This window comes from Heterodontus francisci, chromosome 32 (genome assembly GCF_036365525.1).
Source record: "Heterodontus francisci isolate sHetFra1 chromosome 32, sHetFra1.hap1, whole genome shotgun sequence".
Classification (NCBI taxonomy): domain Eukaryota; kingdom Metazoa; phylum Chordata; class Chondrichthyes; order Heterodontiformes; family Heterodontidae; genus Heterodontus; species Heterodontus francisci.
This window is the reverse complement of record NC_090402.1, coordinates 23,033,021-23,050,891: the sequence shown is the minus strand read 5'-3', so window position 1 is coordinate 23,050,891 and position 17,871 is coordinate 23,033,021. Positions and strand designations below refer to the sequence as shown.

The window sequence follows — 17,871 nt, the reverse complement described above, 5'->3', positions numbered from 1 at the left end:
TGTTTTTCTATTATCACTCATCTTATTCAATCTCTTTATCAAAGAAGGCATCAACAGCTACTAAGCATTTCTGTTCAAGCCATATCTGAAAGTATTGTAGAGCTTACATCTGTGTTGTTGGCAGACTCACCTGGAGATCCAGTGTCATCACCAAATGTCATGAAGAATGAACTAATAGTGGTATGTGGTAGTAGAACTTCATTAAGTACAATATTATAGTTTTGCATTGTGTCATCATATCACTGGAGCTTGACATAATAGTGAAAATGATGACTCGATGTTCTCTGCTGTTGTAATTCACAGAATCACAAAATTGTTACAGTGCAGAAGGAAGCCATTCGGCCCATCGTGTCCGCACCAGCTCTCTGAAAGAGCAATACCCTCAGTTCCATTCCCCTGCCTTATCCCCGTAACCCTGCACATTCTTCCTTTTCATATAACTGTCTAATGCTCTTTTGAATGCTTCAACTGAACCTGCCTCCACCATGTTCTCAGACAACTGAGGTACTGTTTCCTTTAAATTGTTATTTTCTGGAAGTGACAATCACTTTCTTTAATTTAAAAATGTAACCTTTGTTGATGAACATCTCTTGAAAATAAGAACAGTTCCCAGTGGCGCAGTGAATAGATTATAGAATCAGAGAATGATACATCACATAAATAGGCCATTCAGCCAATCATGTCTGTGCCAGCTCTTTGGTAGATCTATCCAATTAATCCCAATTCCCAGCCATTTCCTGATAGTCCTGTAATTTTTTTCCCTTTAAGTATTTATCCAATTCTCTTTCAAATATTACTATTAAATTTGCTTTCACCATCCTTTCAAGCAGTTCATTCCAAATCACCACAACTCACTGCATAAAAAAGTTTCCTCATGTCACCTCTGATTCTTCTGCCCATCACCTTAAATATGTGACCTCTGATTACTGACCCTTCTGTCACCTATTTCTCCTTATTTATCAAAACTGTTCATGATTTTGAACCATTCTATCAAATCTCTTAACCTTCTCTGTTTTAGGGAAACCCAGTTTCTCTTTTCTCTCCACATAACTGAAATCCCTCATCCCTGGTGCCATTCTCGTCACTCTCTTCTGCACCCTCTCTAAGTCCTTGACATCCTACCTAAAGTGTGGTGCCCAAATTGAACACAATATTCCATCTGAGACCTAACCAGTTTATAAAAGTTGATCTCATTCCTTGCTTTTGTACTTTATTCCTTTATTAATGAAAAGCCAAGGATCCCATGTACTTTATAACAGCCTTCTGAACTTGTCCTGCCACTTTCAAGGGTTTGTATACATAAACCTCCAGTTCGTTCTGTTCCTGCATCTCCTTTAAAATTGCACCAGCTAATTCATATTGCCTCTCCTCATTCTTCCTACCAAAATGTATCACTTCACACTTCTCTGCATTAAATTTTATCTGCCATGTCTGCCTGTTTCACCAGTCTGTGTCTTTCTGAAGTCTTACTATTCTCATTGTTTACTGTATTTGAGTTCCATATCATTTGCAAACTATGAAATTATGCCTGATATACCCAGGTCGAAGTCATTACTATATATCAAGAGCAGTGGTTCTAATACCAGTGGGGAACACCACTGTATGCCTCCCTCCGGTCTGAAAAACAATAGTACCACGACTCTGCTTTCTGTCCTTCAGCCAATCTTGTAGCTATGCTTCTACTGTGCCTTAAACCCATGGGCTTTAATTTTGCTAACATTCTCCACTCCCTCCCCACCCCTCCAAAGTGCACTATGTGGTTTGGTCATTCCGAAGCAGAATAGTTTTAGATTCAACCGTTGGTTCGGAGTTCACTAATCTCAGAGACACTGCAATTGGTCTGTGACTGTAGGCTAGGAAAGGGAATAATCAGTCAGGGTTACCACCCCTGACTGCTGTTTATTGATTGAAGTGTTGGGACGTGTACTTGTGTGGATTTAATGTGTGTCACCCCACCTCAAAGATCGAATAACTTGCCAATACACTTGGTTCACACATTGAAGGGGACGGGAAGCGAGGTGCCGGTACTGTTGGATGTGTCAGCAGCTTCAGGAGGGCCTGAATGGCCTCCAATTTTTTTTTACACCTGCTGAGCATAAGTATCACTCTGATGTTAGTAGCTGTACTCGAATGATTTGCTGTCCTGGGCTAAGGTGGGAGAATCTCGTGCTCAGATTCCAGTCTTACAGCTTGGTGTGAATGAAAGAACTCAAATCCCAGGATGCAGCGGGGTTGCCGGCACATGCGCACTGGCTGGCCTGGCTCTCTGCCGTGACAGCCGCAGACGGAAGGTGGGAGCGAGGGAGTTGCGAGTGTTTTGGGGTGAGAAAGAAGAGACGTCACGGGCAGTGAGCTGTGTGTGTTACACCGAGCACGGTGAGTCTCCCTCAAATGATGGAGTGGGAGCGGCGTGTAAGGCTTAATTTCGGTGGGTTGCCGTGACAGAGTTTGCCTGAGGCTGAGGCCTAGCCTCTGCGTTAAAAGCGAGGCGGAGGAGGAGGTTAGCGAGTGCAGGCCAGCGCCTCTGAGGTCTCGCCCAATTAGGGGAACTGTGGTCAAGGGCTGGCCTGTTTCCCCAGGGGACGTTATCGGCCCTGTTGGTTGTCGACTTTTTCCGCGGATCCTACTTTCCATGAGACCAAATAGAGATTTAGAGTCCTGGCGGAAGGTGCCTGAACGCCTGGCCAGCGAATCTGTTTAATATTCTCATTGTAACCTAGAGAAGAATTGCTGTCTCTCATTTTAATACCGTACCGCGAAAGGTTTACAGAGGTGATGCCTCACATTGGAAAACTGCACACCCTCTGTTCATACAATCTGGTTAATATGTTCCTACTTTGGCTTATATTTCTTGATTTAAGTAAAGTAATATCAATTTTACCTTATAAACAAAATATCATAAGTAATCTTGAGCATTACTTTGTAATCGTTTTCCTTTCAACTAATTATGAATCGTGTTTGTAACATTTTAATTGAAAATATAATTTCGCAAATGGTTTTGACGTTATTAACAGGTTTAAAATGTTTTGATCGTTTCTGTTCATTATTTGAATACAGGTATTATTCTGTGCCTTTTTGTAATAGGTTAATACTTGTTAAAATAATGGATGAGTAATAATATGTCGTTTAGTCATTTGCCTGCCAATATTGACAACGGTCTTGTCCTTTTTTCAAAAAATATGGAATTTTATTTGCTTTGTTTTCTTGAAAGTAATTTTAGATGTAAAGTACAAATGGTAGGAATGCATTAAAAAGTTGATTAAAAGCATTCGTTGCCAGATACACATTAAGTATTTGGCAACATTTTGTGTATGCAGTGCTAGAAATTTGTATTGTGGTTTCATACTCTGTAGATTTCACTGCACTGTCAACCAGTGTAATAGCTTTAAAGTTGCTCCAAAAAGATTTAGCATGACTGGTTGTTCTGTTTTGTGTCCGTCTTCTGATTGTCATGCCTATCTTTCTCTTGGTCTAGTCACCTATCCCCAGTGGACGCTGATCAATCGCTCATCTGCAGATAACTTCCAACATTCCTTTCCAGCATCCTATCCCACCCAAAGTTCCTGGTTTACAGATCTGTTAGTTCCCTGTTTCTCAGTGCATTGACTTCAGAATCCTTGTCCTTAACGATTCATCCCTTCCATGAGCTTCACAGTACCCTATCTATACGACTGCCTCAAACTCTGTCAATATATAAAAAAGAGTCGAGAAAAGAACAGCACTAAGTCTACCAAATCTAGTCAGTAGTGCAGCCTTGTACACTGTTCCCCAACTTCCTGGTACACTGTCCAGGGTCAGACTAAACAGGGGTAAAAAACTACAGCTAATTCAAGCAGAATTTTGACTCCCTAAGCATTTACAGTTGAAATTGAGTCATCACAGCATTAACTGAACAACTGGAGATACCATCTTTTTTCAGGAACTTTTTAAGTTCCTTGTTAAAAGATTATATACTGTTTACATGGTTCACTTTTCCAAATATACTGTATTTTGCACTTCCCTGATCTGTCGTTTGTGACAAATGCTTCAGCTACCTGGAAGGCTTTCCCGAAACCCATCTTTACCTCATATTACATAGAATATACAGCATAGAAACAGACCATTCAGTCGAACTGTGTGAGCGTGGGTTCAAGACCCACTCCAGGACTTGAGCACAGAAATTTAGGTTGACAATCCAGTGCAATACTGAGGAAGTGCCGCACCGTCGGAGGTGCCGTCTTTCCGATGAGACATTAAACCGAGGTCTCAGCAGACGCAAATAATCTCTCAGCACTATTTTGAAGAGCAGGAGTGTTCTCTCCAGTGTTCTGGCCAATATTTATCCCTCAATCAACATCACAAAAACAGATTATCTGTTCATTATCACGTCGTTTGTGGGAGCTTGCTGTGTTAATTGGCTGCTGCATTTCCTACAACAGTGACTACACTTCAAAAGTACTTCATTGGCTGTCATGCGCTTTGGGGTGTCCTGAGGTTGTGAAAGGCACTTTTTCTGAATGCAAGCCTTTTTTCTTTGTCAACTAATCTGGTTCTTATACTCCACACTAGTCTCCTCCCATTCCATCTACTTCATCTCAGCCTTTTGGCAAATCTTTCTATTCTCTTTTTTTCCCCCATGCATGCCTTTAGTTTTTCCTCAAACTTGTTTGGTTGAAGGACCTCCTGTCAAATGGATTAGTAATCATTGACTGCCCCCTTCCCCCCCCAATCTAACTTATGCTATATAAGACTCATAATTTGATAGTGCTGCATGTTTTAATACTTTCAAGAAAACACCTATTTACTGACATGTATCAGTGAGAGTTCCGAAGAAGGGTCACTGACCCGAAACGTTAACTCTGCTTCTCTTTTCATAGATGCTGCCAGACCTGCTGAGTGGTTCTAGCATTTCTTGTTTTTATTTCAGTGAGATGGGTGTGCCTGCTTCTCACTGAATTCTGTCTATCCTTTTGTGCTCCCTTCCTAGTTGAAGACAGCCAACCCACTCTTTGCTGCACATGTGAAGGGTGTGCTCCACTCCTGCATCTTGGCTTGCATTTCACATTATTTTGCAGACCCCCAGGGTTCCATGGATCCCAGTTTGTGAACCACTGGTCTAATTTCCTTTTGAAAACACCTAAGCTACTTGCTTCAGCCACTTCCTGTTGTATCGAGTTCCACATTATGACCACACTGGGAGTAAAGAAGTTTCTCTTTATTTCCCTGTTGAATTTGTTAGTCATATCTTGTATTTATAACCCCTCTTTTGGATTCTTCCACAAGTGGAAACATTCTCTCCACATCCACTCTGCCCAGCCATAATTTAAAGGTCTTCTGTAAGTCTTGTCTGAAGAAAAAAAGCCCCAACTTGTTCGGTCTTTTCCAATAGCTGTAATCTCTCAGTTCTGGTACCATCCTTCTAAATCTCTTCTGCACTTTATCCAGTACTTCTATGTCCTTTTTATAGTGTGGAAAACAGAACTCTTCACAGTGCTGCAAGTGCAGCCTGACCAGGATCCTTACAAGTTTAGCATCAATTCACTACTTTGGAATTCTATACTTCTAGAAATAAATAGCAGTGCTTTGTTAGCATTTTAATTGCTTTGCTGACCTGTAATGCTACGTTTAATGATTTGTTCATCTGTTTCCCCCAATTCAGTTTCTTATTTTCTGAGGTGTAAGTGATGTTTCTGTTTTTCCCACCAAAGTACATCATTTTTCATTTTTCTATGTTAAAGCTCACTTGCCGCTTAACTACCCAGTCTGCAAGTTTTCTAATGTCATCTTATGTTGCATTCTTCCTCAATGTACCCCCAATCTGCCTTGATGCATCGCTCCTTTTTCAGTTTACCATCAAGAGAGCCCACCGTCAGTTTATGCATGTCTTTTACTTCTCACAGTGACCATTATGATGTGAATCGTGAGAATGAGTATCACTGGGCTACTAAGCTGTTGGGCATCAGATCTCACCGTGATCCTGTCTTTACCTGACATTGATATAGGTCACTTCTAGTAGTGGACAGGGGGTGGGGGTGGTCACTGAATACTGAAAGTACAGCAACCTTGGCTGATCATCTGACTACCCTCCTCATGGCACTGAGGTTGTTTGTCCCGTTTGATTTTGCCACATTGACATTTTACCTCCAAGATTGTGGTTGGTTGACATTGCATGGTTTTGCACAGACAACAGCACCCATCAAAGTGAGCAGTCTATCAACCACACAGCTGTAGCAGTGCAGATCCACTGTTTTGGTGGTCTTGCATTTTACCTATGACCTGTTAAATATAAACCAGTTCAGTGCTTGTGGAATGAATATCAATATAGATATCAGAAGCTTTTTTTCTGGACAGATAAAGAAAACACTCCACACAAAACCAAATAAATTGCTCATATTATTTTCAAAGATACCAGATATCTCAATATGAACTGACTAGTTCACTCAAACTATTTGTCATTTTGTTTGAGTGACTGGTTTTTGAACAGCCAGTCTATATACATATAAAACAACATTTATTTATAAATGTAACATGCATAAAAACTTGGATTAAAAAAAGTACAGTTTTATGTGTAAAGTTGTCCATATCCTATTGGAAATCGATCCATATTAGTTTTGCCTCCAAAGAGCTACACTGTTGAGGACCCAACCTAGTTCCATGTGCTGATGGGCTTTGCCTGACCCCATTGTGGACTTCAGGAACTGGCTGAACCTCCCAACTACTTGGTCCCACCTGATCTATCCCCCTTGTTTGGCATTCTAGTCTCCCCATTGTTGCAAACTCACCTTGTACTTTGGTAACCTTCAGGTCAGTACGTGTGTGCAATGTCATTGAAAGATCCCCCAGTATTTCAAAAAAAACACTTTGGGGTTACTCAGTTTTGTAGCTTTAGTATCAAAATTTGTGGAAGTAGTGCTTTGACCATCGATTTTCAGTTGTTTTCAACCAGTTGGTATGTAGCGTCACTGATAGCAACTAGAACTGGCTGACGAGATTGAATATAAACTTTCATTGTATTCAGATTTGTAAAGGATGGTCAGTTTGTTAACTCGATATTTTTACTATATCGCTGGGATTACTTCATGAATGGAAAAGGCCATAATTAGGTGAATTGCAAGCATAATTGAATTATGAAGACTATTTCATGACCAAAATAAATTATCAGAATTGTTTACCTCTTTACTCAAGTGGTGGAACTCGGAGTAATTGATCTATAGCATAGATGCATTTGAGGAGAGGCTAGGTAAGTACATGAGGGAGAAAGAAATAGAAGCATATGTTGATTGGCTGAGGTGAAGCAAGGGAGGAGGAGACTTCTTTGGGACATAAACAGCATAGACCTACTGGGTCAAACAGCCAACGTCTGTAAATTCTATGTGTTTTATTCAATTATTAGTCAAATATGGGAAGACGTTGAAATATAAATTGAAACTTAATAGATATTTCAGTTGTCAGTTGCTAGTGTTACCCAGTGGGGTGGACACTGCATTAGGAAGTATTTAAGGGAAAAACTGGGTAAATGTCTACCTGGATGTGATATTTAATAGACAAATGCAAAATGATCAAATACTGTTGGGATCTTGATGGAGCTGCTGGGGTAATGAAACTAAGTCAAGGAAAACAATGAGTTAATAATTTGAAAGAAAAAAGGAACTTGAATTTATACAACAGCTTTCGTGTGCTCAGGACATCCCTTGGTGCTTCACAGCTGATGAAACACTTTTGAAGTTTAGTCATTATTGCTATGTAGGGAAATGTGACAGCCAATATGTGCATAGCAAGGTCCCACAGAGAGCATTGAGAGGAATGACCAGTCCATCAGTTTTGGCGGTGTTGGTTAAAGAATGGTTGTTGCCCAGTACGCTGGGAAAACTTCTGCTCTTCGGATAGGATTTTTTAAATATTCAGAACAAATAGATGGGACCTTGGTTTGTCACTTCCAAAAGACAAATAATATAGGCTGTAAGGTGAGACAGATATTCTGTAGGTTTCTTAATGTTAGCTCTTGGGCAGAGCAAAACTTGGTTCAATAGTTTCTCAGGAGGTTAGTGGATAGGATAAAATTGATGATGGAACTGCTTGATCTGTAGATGAAATGAGCTTAATAAGTGAATGGACTTTTTCTGTTTTTTAGTGTGATGGATATTTTCACTTCACCTTCCTCGTTTTTATTTTGCTTCTCTTTAATTTTCCTGCAATATGAGCAGTCTGAGATTAATTCCTGGGCCTCTGCCAGTGGTGTTTAGAAACAAACAGCCAGGAAGTGCGAGAATGAGAAGCACAGGTAATCACCACCACCCCCTCCCGCCCATTGATCATGGTAGGAAACCTGCATTGTTCTTCCCCATTTTTGTCGTATAGCTATTTTTGTTGCTACTCTTGGCGTGTTTTCTTGTACCTAGGCTTCATGAAGTAATTTGCCAATGGCATTCCCATTATTTGTGCTGGTGCGATAGCTTCAGATTGAAAATTTGATAGATTGATGAAATATTTAATTTAACACCCTTAAATACCAGAGCATTCACTATAATATTTGCATTTTATGTACTTATAAATAAGTAGACTTTCTGTTGCAATGCATTGTGCAATTGCAGGTTGCAGTTTTGTCTGATTCTCTGTAGTTTGTTAGCTGTATGTCAAACTATTCGATGGTACAAAGCAGATACTGTTTACTTTCTCACAGGAAGGATAATTGGGAGGCGAAAGCTCGGTGTTATTTTCAAGCACTTCCAACAGTTGATTCATCTGACACTGGCAGAGGACGAATTGGAACTCATTAGCCCACTGCTGTGTCAGGGATCGGAGTGGGTTGTGATGCTTTCCAACAATTTATTTTAAATTGCTGAAAGTTTTTAAAATGTAATTTTTAAGTGAATGCTTAAATTGGCAATCTTTGTACCTCAAAAATCTGCTGATAATTTTCTGGGATGTGCCCAGAATATCTGATAGGCCAATGAGGAGTGGCTGTTAGCTTTACTAATATTGGTATGCCATATTATAATTTTATAGTAAGAACTGCTAAATGGGTTGTTGACATAATTAAATAAGAAAGGACTGGCATTTTTGTAGTGCCTTTCATGACCTCTGGACAACCCAGAGTGCTTCACAGCCAATGTTGTAATGTAGGAAAATGTGTAAGCCATTTTGCTCACAGCAAGGTCCAACAAACAAGAATGAAGTGAATGATGAATTAAACTTTTTAGTAAGGTTGGTTGAGTGATAAATGTTGGTGAGGACACAGAACTCCCCTGCTCCTCTTGTAAAAGTTCTCTTGGTACTTTACCATCTACCTGAGAAGGCAGACAGGGTTTAGTTGAACGTCTCGGGCTCGAGGTTGTTTTTCTGACAGTACAGCACTCCCTCTGATTACACTGAAATGTCAGCCTGGATTATGAGCTCAAGTCACTGGAAGGAGGCTTGAGCACAGTCTTCTGAGTCAGTGGCAAGGATGCTACCTAAATAGAATGAAAGGAGGTGCAACTTAGGCTAACAAATGATGATGAGTTATTAATGAAGTCCTATCAGGAACACTTATACTACACTCTCTCACCAGTGACTTGCTTATAAAAAGAGATTGCTGGTCTGTGGCACGTGCCAAAAGGAAGCCAAGAATTGAAGCTGATTTAGCTCTTGCTGTTGGGCATCTTGTGGCAGCTGGTTATAATACACAATTAACATAGCTTCAGAACATGTTTGTGGTTTCTTCGTTGGGGAATCTTGCATGCTTCAGGGGGTGGTGAAAGGCACAATTATTGGGTTGCATAATGAATGGTTTTAAAATCTCAAAGTTTAAGAAAAGTGCAAAATGTACCTTTTGAGGCAGAGTTTAGCTAACAGCTGCCTTGACTTTTTTCCTGTTTTGTCTTGCAGAGCAGACTGGCAGTCAGTAAGTATACAAAAAGGCTGAGTACAAAACTGTTATCTTTATTATAAACCTATTCAAATGAAGAAAGAAGTAACTAAAATGTACATGTATCTGATAGTAATTTGCAGAAAACTATAGGTGACCATGTTTGACTCTGGAAATAGACATGCTATTGGTAGTGTGATATGCAGATACATTAAATTCATCAATTGGAGTTGTTTACTATGTCTTTATTTCTGGGCATAGGTGAACTAGGAAAGAGGCATCCATTTCTTTAATTAGAAAATTTAAAAACATTTTGTACATCTGAGGAAACTTGTATTGGTATGTGATCCTTAGATTTTATGCGAAAGAAAAATCTAGATACAGAGGTTGCTTTGTTCTTTGCATGCCCACGGCAGAGAGGAATGAAGGAAAAAATATTCTATCGTTTATTTTGTGCCAACTGAATTGCAGTTGTTCATTCAGTAGCTTTTGGCAAAAATAATGCAAGTGAAGCACATAGATGGTACAAAACGTAATCGTGTGACAGTTTTTAAAGATCAAATTTTTTGAATCAGTTGAGAAATGTTTGAAGCAATTTTCTACAAAACTTTTAAGATATCACAATTTATTTTAGAAAACATAGGCAATGTTTTTGTCTGAAATCTATTCAGTTTCTACTGTACACTGGTTTGCATTCTGTTTTCACACCTTGGCTTGATTAGTTTTGTGTTGTAAAGCATACTTCTTGCAAGACAGTGGATCCTCTATTCGGAATTAGTTGATCTTTTTTTCTCTGAAGTATTCCTATCCACTCTTTGTTCATCTCGGTCTCTTTCACAATCAGTTTAAGCTGGAAGCATAACCCAATCATGTGATGATCCTGCTCTAAGTTGCAACACCAGCATTTCTTGCACGTCATTCAAGCCAACAATGTTTTATTAAAAAAATCTAGATCCTTGGCTAATGCAGATTGCTATTACACATTAAATATCTGCACAGAATGTTGTCTATGCATCTGGTACCTTTATATTTGAAACCTAATCCACAAAAGCTAGAAGTGCCGCTGGCATGCTTTAAGTTCCCAATAATATTGTAATTAGTTTTTTGAGGTAATGTACCCTTTTAATGTTCTTTTGCTCTTGTTTCTTTTTTTCTCCATCTCTCTCTCTCTTCGCGCCCCCCCACCTTGTATATGCATCTCTGTTTCTGTGACATGGTACTGAAAAATTGGAATTTTAGATAACTATATAATCGCATTTTGTTATATATGCTCTCAGGAATATTTTCTGTCTGCCCGTGTCTTTCTAAGTAACTTGAGTTTTTACTTCATTGAGGTTCCGACAGCAACAACAACAAATGTCTATATAGAACCTTTAGTGTAGTAGAACATCCAAAAGTGCTTCATTGGAACATTGTCAAACAATTTGACACCAAGTCACATGAGGAACTATTAGGACAGGTGACCAAAAGCTTGATCAAAGAGGAGCATCTTAAAGGAAGAGAAAAAGAGTTGGAGAAGTTTAGGGAGGGAATTCCAGAACCGAAGGCCCAGTCAGCTGAAGGCACGGCTGCCAATAGTGGCCCCATTAAAATTCTGGATGCTGGAGGCTGGAATTGGAGGATTGCAGAGATCTCAAGGTTTTTGGGTTGGAGGAGGTTACAGAGAAAGGGAGGGGTAAAGCCGTGGAGGGATTTGAAAACAGAATTTTTAAAATCAAGGCATTGCTGGACTAGAAGCCAGTGTAGGACAGAGAGCACAGGTGACGGGTGAATGGGACTTGGTCTGACTTAGAATACGGGCAGCAGAGTTTTGGATGAGCTCGAGTGGTGGCTGCAAAGTCTGAACAAGGCAGTGGGTTACAGATTCTAGTGTACATGTGTGCTTGGTACTCCCGGAATTGTTTTTTTTTTACAATAGTCGGCAAGTCAGGTCATTCGACATGTTAGAATTTTCTGTTATTGATGTTGCCTGCTCTCTATCTGAGCAGGAAAACTGTTAGTACATAATCTCGGTTGTGACTTCAGTACTGAGGGAATACTACACAATTGGAGGTACTGTTTTTCGGATCAGACATTAAACTGAGGCTGTCTGCCATCTTGGATAGAGGTAAGCACTGTCTGCGGCCATTGGTTGACCACGCTATTCTCCTCCAGTGCCTCTCCACTGTCGTCCAGTTGGATGGGACTGCTCTCGCTCACCTGGTTCCATTCTTATCTATCTAATCAGAGCCAGAGAATCACTTGCAATAGCTTCTCTTCCTGCTGCACTATTACCTCTGGTGTCCTCCAAAGATTTATCCTTGGTCCCCTCCTGTTTCTCACCTACAAGCTGCCCCTCTGCGACATCATCCAAAGCACAGTATTACTTTACGACACCCAGCTCTACCTCACCATCACCTCTCAATTTCCTCCATTTTTGCTGAACTATCAAATGACTTATCTGACATTGAGTACTGGATGAGCAGAAATTTCCTCCAATTAAACATTGGGAAGACTCAAGCCATTGTTATTAGTTCCTGCTCCAAACTTTGTTCCCTAGCGACTGACCCCATCCCTCTTCCTGGCAACAGTCTGAGATTAGGCCAGTCTGTTTGCAACCTTGGTGTCACATTTGACCAGAAATGAACTTGCGACCTCCTAGTGCATCAACACTAAGACCACCTATTTCCACCTCCCTAACATCACCCAACTTCGCCGCTGTCTCAGCTCATCTGCGGTTAAACCCTCATTCATGACTTCATTACCTCTCTATTTGACTACTCCAGTGCACTCCTGGCTAGTTTCCCACATTCTACCCTCCGTAAACGTGAGGTGATCCAAAACTCTGCTGCCCTTCTCTTAACTCGCATCCAGTCCCGTTCACCTATCACCCCTGTGCTTGCTGACCTACATTGGCTCCCAGTCAAGCAATGTCTTGGTTATAAAATTCTCATCCTTGTTTTCAAATCCTTCCGTGGCCTCTCACCTCCCTATTTCTGAATTCTCCTCCAGCCCCATAACCCTTTCAGATATCTGCGCTCCTCTAATTCTGGCCTCTTTAAGCACCCCAATTTTAATCACTCTACCATTAGTGGCTGCACTTTCAATTGCCTAGGCCCTAAGCTCTGGAATACCCTCCCTACATTCTCAATGCCTGTACCTCGTTTTCTTCCTTTAGGACACTCCTTAAAACCTACCTATTTGACCAAGCTTTTGCTCATCTGACTTAAACTCTCCTGATGTGACTCAGTGTCATACTTTGTTTTATTCTTCGCCTCTGCTTGGGCAGTCCTGCGGGATCGAGGGTGACTTGCTTCCGCTCCGGTTTGATGGGTTCTGAGATGATTTGATAAGTCCAATGCATGATCTGCAGACTCTGCCACATGAGGGTCAGGTGGTGCTTGAAGAGTCAGGCAGATGAGTAGTTTGAAGGTTTGTTTTATAATATTCCTGTGAAGTGCCTTGGGATGTTTTATTACAGTGCAGGAGCTATATAAATATATGTTGTTATCTTTTGGGCCTCCTTATCTCGAGAGACAATGGATACGCGCCTGGAGGTGGTCAGTGGTTTGTGAAGCAGCGCCTGGAGTGGCTATAAAGGCCAATTCTGGAGTGACAGGCTCTTCCACAGGTGTTATAGCACTATTCAAATAAGAGCAGGGGAGTTCTCCCCAGAGCCCTTGTAATATTTCTTTCGATCAACATCAAAACTAATTGTATAGTTTATTTCACAGTTTGTAGCATCTTGCTGCGTGCAAATTGAATGCCACATTTCCCTACATTGCCACAGTAACTACACTTAACTCTTTTATTGGCATCCACTTGAGAGCAGATGGGGCCTCTGTTTAGCATCTTATCTGAAAGATGGCACCTCTGACAGTGCAGCATTCACCTCAATACTGCACCCAGGGGTGAAATTTTATGCTCTTAACCCACAGCAGATTTGAATGATGGGAGTGCATAAAATCAGGTGGGATAGTGGGGGCGGTGTTTGCTGTCACCACCCTGCCTCTGCCGGAGTTTAGTCCGGCATGGAAAGGCCTGTGAACAACTTTCCTGTATCGCTGCCAATTGACACCCTTAACTGGGCAGTTAACTCCCAATTAAGGGCCTCTTCCCGCCGCAACCACAATTACCCATGCGGCAGGCTGCCCTGTCGCTGCATGGGAAGCACAGTAGGAAAAACTGCGGGCTGCTTCCCAGCTCAGGGGTATGGGGGAGTGTTTTCCCTTGTTCAAAGGCATAGTTCCTGAACGAGGGACCCAGCCCTTGCTGCCGACCCCCGCGACTCCCACTCCATGAGACTCCTCCTGGCCTGACCTACCTGAGGCCTGGCTCCAGCGATCATCCTCTGCCTTTGGTATGATCATTACCACCAGCAGCCACCAACTTCTGGCCGGCAGCTCTCCCAGGGCGGGGCTTCTGGCGACGGAGTCCTAAATCCTATGGAAGGCCCGCCGCCATCCACTTAAGTGCCTGATTGGCACTAAATTTAGCGGGCCTTCTGGAAAAGAGATGGCGTGGGATCTCGGTGTTGGCTCCCCACCCCCGGCATCGAGACCCCTGCTGCCAGCATAAAATTCCCCCCAAAGTGTCGGTCTCGATTTATGTGCTCAAGTCTCTGGAATGGGACTTGAACCCATAATTGAGTCAGTGGCGAGAGTTGTACCACTGACCCCTAGCAGTCTTAGAGTAAACCGTGTCATTATTGTGGGTTTCATATATCCTTTTTAGTTTGTGCAGAGATTTATTTTGTTGCAACAGAAAGCAGTAATGCACATCATATACTGGTTGCATTATTTGTGTGAGCTTTTGGAATAAGGCGTTGATTGAAAACAAACCTTTTACAAACTGTTCATTATTTACTGTAACTGAATTGAAACACAGTCAATTGCTTGTAGTCTAAAAGTTGCAATCTATTTTATTTGTACATATGAATTAGTTTATTCTTAAAAACAAATTTTTGACCTCTGTAGCTTATGCTTTGTGCCATTAAAATTGTCTAGTTGCTTTAAGCAAATGTGTAAATTAGAAAATTGATTGAAAAATTTGAAGTTATAAAATCTTTTTAGAATATACAAAGAAGCGAATAGTTTTGATGCTTTATGGAAATCACAATGCTGAGTTTCAACTTAAGGAAGTAATATTGGCACAATTAAAACAGTAAGTGTGTTTGATCTGTCACATTTCGTCTTGAACGGCACTCATGGCAGATGGGTAAAAGGTAGATTGCTGTCGTGCACATGTCCATTTAGCACCTTGTGTTGACTTCCTTGCTAATGCTTTAATTGTTTTGTCATGTTTGTTTGCACTTGTAATTGCTGCCTCTCTTAGCAAATTAGTCAGATGCTACTTTTGTGTGTTTGTTCATGTAGAATTAGTTACTTGCAGCATCTCCCCAGACGGAAGAAACAACTACTTTGCTCAAAAGATTTTCTGTTTTACTTTTGACTGCAGATCAAATTGCAAAGATCCCAGTATTCCGAAGTCTGATCAGATTTGTTTGCTATAAACCTCTGCAAAAAGCCAACTGTGGAAGATTGCTAATAGGTGAGTTTTAAACACAAGTATTATTTTCAGGGTTTTATCGACAACTTTATTTTTTTTTAAAAAAGGGAATGATATTTCTTGAACTTCCTCTCCTGAAAGCACCAGCTTAAGTTTGGATGATAAATGACCTCGTAAATGGTCATGTGTGACGAGGAGTTGGTTATAGTTGGGCTTTTTATCATTTGGGACATTGCAACTGGGTTTTATCCTAGTCATATACCTGTGCAGACATATTTGAATAACCTGCCATTTATTTTACCTCTCCAAGCCTGGGGTGCTCTACAATTCTAATGCCACTCTGTTTAGGTCTGCATGTTTCTGTGTTTAAAATTCCTGGTCTGTGGAGATGGGGGTTTATTAATACTTTTCTTTCTCATTTCCGCCCAGTTTCCTTAACATTAATTACCCATCCCTAAACAGCAACCAATGCCCTCTTTAGGTGGCTGTTAGCAGATGCCAGTGATAATTCTGGTGTGATTCTTCCCTCCTTGCTGGGAAGCACTGCAATTCTAACTCCGCAATCGTGTGCTTGATATGGCTCAGATTGGAAATGCAATGAAGGAGGAGTTAAACTTGTGCCTGAATGCTTTGTTGCATCATATAGTTTAGCAAAGGAATTTAGGTCACGGAAATGCGTGTCTGATCCCTGCTGTGTTTCTTTAACTAATGACAGCTGTCGGGGGGTTGAGAGTTGCGCACAGGCCCATGGCAAGAGAGGGAAAAGATCAGCTATTTTTTCCATTCCTGATCACAGCTATTGATGATCAGAAAGTTCATGGTCATAGATGTCAAGTGAAAGGTCAGGCTGTAACGATATCTCACTTTTTTGGCTATGGGGAAGAGTGTGAAAGGTGAAGAAGGAATTCAAGTTCAAACTTGCTATGGCATAATAGCACTTAGCTGCTTAGTGAATGTATTGCAGCTTTTATCCTTCTGTTACAAATAGAAAGGGGCAACGTAAATACTACCATACTTATGGAGTGTTGTCTGCTGATGGTTAAAATGTAAGAGTTCTCTTGCCGGTTTAACTTTTCAAAATTTGTAATTCCACTGAGCTGCAAAAAACCCTGATTGATTTCAGTGAAAACTATATTGAATACATTGAATTGGATAGCAAAACCTCAACCTCTGAAGAGCACCCCTACTATGCATAGTGTTAACATTTCCATATCTCACTTACAGTAGAGATTCATAACTCCAATGCCAATTGTGCCCAGTTATGAGTCGTTTGTGACTAAGGTCTTGAGGTTTGTCCCATAGTCATGAATCCTCTTCCTGTTGTGTCATAGTACTGTTAGTTACACTGACTTTCTACAGAGCATGTTCCGCTTACACAACAAAACTAGGAAATTGTCAGCATTCTGTTCTGCTTATGGGTTTCATATCACCCTGAAAGCTTATTGGTACTGAAAGAAGACATGGAATTGTTTGCTATTCACTGATGTGTGGAAAATGATGTATGTTAATTTATTATCTGAACAACTTTGAGCCTGTAAGGAGGGATATAATGTAATTGAAAACTCAATCGATATTTTTGAATTAACATTAGAAAAGTTCCTTTTTTGGTTTTAGTAATTTAGTGGCTGAGTTTTTTGCTGTTAAGGTAAGGGATATTAATACCAGAAATGAATTGCACCAGAATTTTGGGTATGCATTGTTGATCTTCAGTACACTCAGGTCAAATGTAATGATTTTTCTTAACGTGGCTTGATGCAGAGTGATATTTAAGCTACTCTTCAGTAACAAACATAAACCTCAACCTCTGGAGAGCACCCCTACGATGCATAGTGTAACATATCTCCATATCCCACTTCTTGTGGAGATTTATAACTCCAATGCCAATTGTGCCCAGTTATGAGTAGTTTTATCCTGCAACAGATCCTGAAAATGATAAGACAGCGTTCTAATTGACGATACTGACCAGTCTCCTTAAATATTTTGTGTTCAGTTTTCTGTGTGTTATTGGCTACTCCCCCCCACCCCTGATTTCTGACATTTGATTCAACAGCTATATATGACAGTTTAACTTCAGCCTCCCTTAGTTAAACTCTGTTCCTTTTGAAAATAGGTGCACTTGGAACCATCTGTGTTTGCTGTTGATGTGTCTCTAAAACTTATGCTACTGCAATAACTGAAGAACAGAGTGGATTTTTACCTAACTTGGCAAGTGACTTTCCCTCTGTCCTCTGGGTTCTTTTCAAAAGCAGGCCAGCAGGGACCAGTCGTTGCATTCAGCCATATGTCTGAACAATTTTTCAATGTTAATTGATTTGTTACTGATACCAAAAGCTTGGTTTTATACATACTTTTTTTCACAAGTTAGCATATTTTGTTAATACCTAAAAGCACTAGATGAACTTTCACCTGATTATGGTCTTTAATTGTAATTGGCATTTGTGAACTGGATGGCATAAAAGTAGAACAATTATTCTGTATCTAATTTCGGATAATACTACTTGGTTATAATTACTGTTTCTGTAGCGCATTAACTTTTGTGTTAGTTAAAAATATAAATG

The 17,871-nt window shown here is 40.5% G+C and overlaps 1 protein-coding gene across 11 annotated transcripts in view; it reads left to right on the top strand.

Moving 5' to 3' along the window:
* Positions 1-2,260: 2,260 nt before the first annotated feature.
* gapvd1 (GTPase activating protein and VPS9 domains 1) overlaps positions 2,261-17,871 on the top strand; it is a 141,315-nt gene continuing 125,704 nt past the window's right edge. For 7 of the 11 annotated variants that reach the window (XM_068012465.1, XM_068012475.1, XM_068012471.1 and 4 more), the window contains exons 1-2: positions 2,261-2,376; positions 15,263-15,355. The gene's annotated coding sequence lies outside the window, so the exon portion shown is untranslated. Of the gene's footprint in view, positions 2,377-9,846; positions 9,863-15,262; positions 15,356-16,792; positions 16,813-17,423; positions 17,519-17,871 lie in introns of those variants that run through there. The other 4 variants (XM_068012466.1, XM_068012467.1, XM_068012469.1 and 1 more) reach the window with 4 other exon arrangements.